At 31.2% G+C, this 5,943-nt stretch overlaps 1 pseudogene; it reads right to left on the reverse strand.

The window, feature by feature from the left end:
• Positions 1-1,443: 1,443 nt before the first annotated feature.
• LOC106465385 overlaps positions 1,444-5,943 on the reverse strand; it is a 163,917-nt pseudogene continuing 159,417 nt past the window's right edge.

The raw sequence follows: 5,943 nt of genomic DNA on the forward strand, positions 1-5,943 counted from the left end.
TTAAAGATGCATTGCAAAGTCAATTGTTTTAAATATCCAAATATAAGGTGATACATGTAGGTTTTCATATTTCAAATTACTGTTACAATTTAAATGGGAATACATTAAATACTGTAGTTGAAGAAGATCTTGGTGTTATGATCGAAAAATCACTTAAGTCATCTAAACAGCGTATTGTAGCTATCAATAGGGCTAAGAGGAAATATTGAATACAAGACAAGGGATATTATTGTTTCACTGTATAGATCACTTGCAAGGCCTCATTTAGAGTACTGTGGACAGTTTTAGGCTCCCTTCCTCAGGAAGGACATTGAATTGTTGGAGATGGTTTAGAGAAGAACCACTGGGATGGTGGGATTGTCCCATCAGGAGAGACTAAAATTTCAAAATTTGTTTTCTCTGAAGAGGAGAAGGGTCAAAGGAGATTTGATTGAGGTGCTTAAGATTATTAAGGGTATTGATAATATAGATCCATAAAACGTTTTTGTGGTTAGCAGTGAAAACAATAGGACAAGGGGTCATAACTTCCAATTTTGGCAGTGTAGGAGTTGTCTACAGTTTAGACAGTATTACTTTTCAAACAGGATGGTTGACTTTTGGAATAAGCTGCCATCAATTCAGCTTAGGAAAAGATTGGATGAATACATGAGTAGTAAAGGGCAGTTATAGCTGGAAGGGACATCCTTGATGAGCTAATAAGCTCCTTTTTGTTCCTTTAAAATTTTATTAATTTATTAATTATTGTAACCACTTTTATTGCATATGAAAAATTAACAAAAACTTCAAAATTCTTAATAAAAAAAGGGCATTTTAATTTCCTTTCTGAGTTTTTGTTGTTGCAAATATTTTGTCTACGTATTTCTTTCATGGTGTAAAACCTTCAAGAAATGCATGTTTACCTGCTAATTTAATGGTGTGAAAATAGTATGATATGATTTTGATGCTAAAAACACAAAATATTTTGTGTGTCTCATTACCTCATGAACAGACTTCTATTTTTACAATAAAGAATTTAACACACATTAATTTCATTGAAAAGAAAGGTTTGATGTTTTACTTTTGAAATGCTATTTTATTCAAAAATATAGTCATGCTTGCATAAAACAGTCATATTCATTAATGATTTGTATCATTATTTAAAACTCAAAATTCACAGAACTAAATGAATTTTGCTCTCATTGACTTCCTAATAAGTATCACAATTACAACATGTGTTCAAGTCCTGTAATGTAAGCAGTTTATATTTGCCAGGAAAATGATAAAAATATCGAGGACACAAATTTACTTCAGTGCCAGTGGTTTTATTAAATTTATCATTGACAAGGTCAACCAGGATTCACTTCCCAACTTTTGTATACACAGTTGTGAATTTTTTCTAATACAAATATTTTTTCAGTGCTTTAACTTCAGCACCAGTGTTGCGAGTAATAAAATAAACAGTGGTGTGTAAAACGGATTTTATTGTTTTTCAAACATATTCAGAAAAAAACCTGCATCTAAAACAACATTGCACTCTGTGATGTAAAGCTACTAACAGTTAAAATCTCAAGCTAGTTCTTATCACCACAAATATGAATCAGTCTACTAGTAACCAAAAGAGAAAACAACATAACTATATAGTTAGAGATTTACTTCAAACATTTCATATATAAAATATTAAATGTGACTGCACAAAAAAGGGCTTTCTGGTTGCGTTGAAAAAAACAAAAATCTGGAGGTTTTTTTTTAATTTGAAGATATAACAAACTTATATTCAGCATGTGCAATAAATCAAAAATGTAGAATGTCCATAAAGTCCATTGCAAATCCTGTAGATTTACTGCCTAAACACTTCAATTAAAGAAAAAGATTTGTAAGTTCTAGTCATATGTGAACACACACATGCATCATTAGTTACATAAACTGCTTAGACTGTTACTAATACAAAAAACATAAAATATAAAGTTATCCAAAAATGTTTTACTAGAAAAAGTAAAAAGTGACAACTGTTTTTGCACAGGTAACATAAAAATCTGTCACTAAATGAAAACTGACCAAAAAAAGTAGCTAAACATATTAATCTAGATACTAAACACCTAAAAAAATAATAATTTCAATTACAAAACTGTTATTTAATAGAAATTGCATGGATACCTGCTTTTGCTTCTACCTTCTACTACTATGGATCAAACATCTTTTTCTTGATTTATTGGAAAAACTTGAACATCTTATATAACACATTATTTATTTGTATATTCGTATATAGTGGTAAATTTTCAATGCATCTTAAATTGATAATGAAAATCAACATCAAAACTTTTTTTTCAATGAAACTATGTGAAATTTTACTATGCATTACACATAGGAACTTAACTTCTGTGTTTGTTTCCCATCAAATACATATATATAATAAAATTTGGGGAAGTCAAAAACCGAACTGCTCACATTTTACCTGAATATATATTTCTCAATTTAAAATGTCAAGAAAGTTAACTTTTATTCAAAATGGAATTTCTTTTAACAGGAATCTGAAAATAACTATTTAAAATAACATAAGAATAAAAAGAAATTAATTACTTTTAAACTAAAATTTATTCTCTTATAGACAGCATTTTGGGCAATAGTCTTGAATTTTGTCAGGAGCATTAGATTGTGCACAAAATCCACTGTATTACAGAGCTAGCTGTCATTAGAAATAGTGTCTATAATAAATTCAATTTCATTACGAGAGAAATTTAGCTTGTTTTATTTCTACATTCTTAATTTTTAGTTTTGTAACTATTTGAATCATTTTGTATTCCTTTTTTATGTAAATGGTATTGTGAAAACCATTAACCCTTTCACCCTCCATAAACAGTTGACATGTAAGTATATTACAAAGTCTTAACAGTCAGTGCATACTTGAACATTACTAACATAAAATCTCACACTACTGTTGTTACCATAGCAAAAAGTATTTATAGTAGAAAAGCACCAATAAATTGTTAAGAATCATGGGTCCTTATTCATGCACAAAAGCTGGATATCTTTAAAACCTTGTGTTTCATCAAAGTTTGAGGACAATTTTATGATGTAAACACCATCCCTAAGAGTTAACTGATGTCTAGACCCTGATGATGTCCACAAGAATTCTAGATTTCCCATCACTAACAACGGACTTGGGCCTGTTAAAGAAGAAAAAAGTGAAATTCACAGTCACACACAATCTCTATTCACCACAAGCAAAATATTGTTTTCAGTTACTTAACAAATGTTTTTTCTTTTCATTGTTTTCAATATATGTATACATATAATTAAATAAGTAGCTTCAATACTATTAATTACATTAATTGTTAATAGGCAATAAAAATCAGCACTATAATTAAAATCACCACTATAAAACAATAATTAATTTAATATAAAATAAGCATTAAAAAGATTTTGGTGAATATTCCATTGTCAGTCCTAGTTGTCACCTTAAAGTCATAGTGGATAATGTCTGTGGTAATAGCTCCCAAATGGGTTGGGGATATCTCATCTATCAGACAAAATCATAATGCTGATGTTAAACTAACCAGCAAACATGGAAAATCAGTTAAGGGTATGGTGTTGAGTGCTTACACCCACAATGTCTCAACTCCTACTGCCCTTCACTGTCTGCAGCCAGTTATGTGAAGGCAGTTACCCTAAAGTTTCTACTATATGAAACTCCCAACCTCCACCCTTAATAGTTCTTACATTCCAAACCTCCTCCCTTTATCTTGAAAATTTATTCAAGTATAACATGGAAAGTTAGTCTTTCCATCCTGTTATACTGAATACAATTATAATTTTAAAGTTGGCTAATGACAGAAAAGGTATTTTCCATGTCAAAAGTTTAATTTTTTAAATATTTTCATATTTATTATAAAACAGTATAAAATGTTTTTTAATTGCCAGTATTTGTAACCATTATTTAGAATGATATAGAATCGTTACCAGTAAATGGTAAAATGCAATAAACTATTTCTTTGTTTTCAACCTGTTTACTAATTTTTCGAGTGTACAATAATTCCTGCTAACACTATCAATTAAACGTAAACTATTTTACACTTTAACATATTTTCACCATCGTTCATAATAGTGCATATGCTAGCTTTTGGTTTTACTAAAACCCATCATCAGACAATGATTAGTTCAAAGTTTCAGGAGCAAAGGTGAAATTGTTTGATTAAAATTTAATTCAGGATGCATCTTGTGTATCCACAAACTTTCCTTAGTGCGTAGCATTTCTTTGCTATCCGCACTCCCCAAAATGTTGAAGTGTTTAGAAGTGACATTTGTGTCACAGTCGTGTAAACAGTATCAAAGGATGGATTATATGCTGTGTTTTGCACATGATCTTTAATACATGAGCTCAGACAACGTATTGTACAGCCCACCTAGCCAAAGTTACACCTTGCCAGTGTTAACACTGAGTCCTTATATACAAATTTACTGTTAAATGAAGTAACTGAGTTAAGTAGTAATTTAATTTTTCAAAATTCTGATGTTGTTAGAGGTATAACAAAGCCTGTATTTATAAAACTATTAGAATTTGTCACCAAAAGAGTCAAATATTTTTTTAATGGTTGTCATTATGAAAAACATGATGGAGTGTCTATGGTTTCAAGTGTTGCACCATGTTTGGCTAATTTATTTTTACGTTATTATGAAGAAAAGTGGTTAAAAAGTTGTCAAGAAAAGTTTAAAACTTTATACTATAGAAAATATGTTGATGATACTTTTGTAGTTTTTAAGAATAAACCTGATATTCAAGAATTTAAAAATTATCTGAACAATCAACATAACAATATTAGATTTACAGTTGAAGAACAAACAGCTAATAGCTTACCTTTTTTAGATACCAAGATTGTTAACTTAGGTAGAAGTATAAAACACCATAAGCCAACTTTCACAGGACAATGTTGATAGTTTTTTTTTCCTTTTGAATTTAAAAAGAATCTAATTCATAATTTAATTCCTCTAACTTATAGCATATTAGGTCATCAAGAAATTAATGTCGCATTTTGGAACACTTTCATTAACCAACCCTCCAAAAAACGTGCATCATGTATAATAGTTAAACGAACCACCTAAATGTCACATGAGTGTAGCCTATCTAATGTGTAAAATTTAGTATACTCTAATCCCTTACAGTGATGGCACGCAACAAGATACACAATCGGCACGTAATGCTGTTTGAATTCAAGAAAGGAAACAACTCCCCTGTAGCCACAAAGAATATCAAAGAAGTTTATGTTTTGAACTTCATAAGTGTCAATGATAGTTCAACAAATTTCGTTCTGGTGACTTTAGCCTTAAAAACTGTGATGGCAACCCAAAGCAATACACTCGTGAAATGGCCCTGAAATTGCTTGTCTCTCATGAAACAATATGTAAATATCTAAGGAATATGGAAAATATCTATAAAGAAGGTGTTTGGGTGCCTGACAAACTCTCCAATGATCATCGTTTCCAAAGTGTGGGCATTGCTTCGTCTCTTCTGGGGCGTAATACGCATGAACCATTTTGGACAGAATTGTCACCGGTGATGAGAAATGCATTTTCTATGCGAACATTATATGCCAAAAAACAATGGCTCAGACCTAGACAAAAACCACTTCTGACCCCAAAACCTGGACTCTATCTGCTGAAAGTGATACTTTGCATTTGGTGGGACAGCAAAGGAGTAAGTCATTTCGAACTCTTCAATCCACAATGAACTGTCAATGCAGAGATCTATAGTCAGCAACTGGAATGTTTAAATCAAGCCCTTCCTCAAAAACAGCCTTCACTCGTCATTCATAAAGATGTTCTTCTTCTCCACGACAATATACGTCCACATGTGGCACGTTTGACGCAACACAAGATTATGGAATTGGGTTGGGAAGTTCTCCCCCACCCACCCATATTCTTCCACGATATGGCGACCACTCACGATTACCATCCTTTTTCTGTCTGCAC

The sequence above is a fragment of the Limulus polyphemus genome, unplaced genomic scaffold (assembly GCF_000517525.1).
Source record: "Limulus polyphemus unplaced genomic scaffold, Limulus_polyphemus-2.1.2 Scaffold1927, whole genome shotgun sequence".
Taxonomy (NCBI): Eukaryota; Metazoa; Arthropoda; class Merostomata; order Xiphosura; family Limulidae; genus Limulus; species Limulus polyphemus.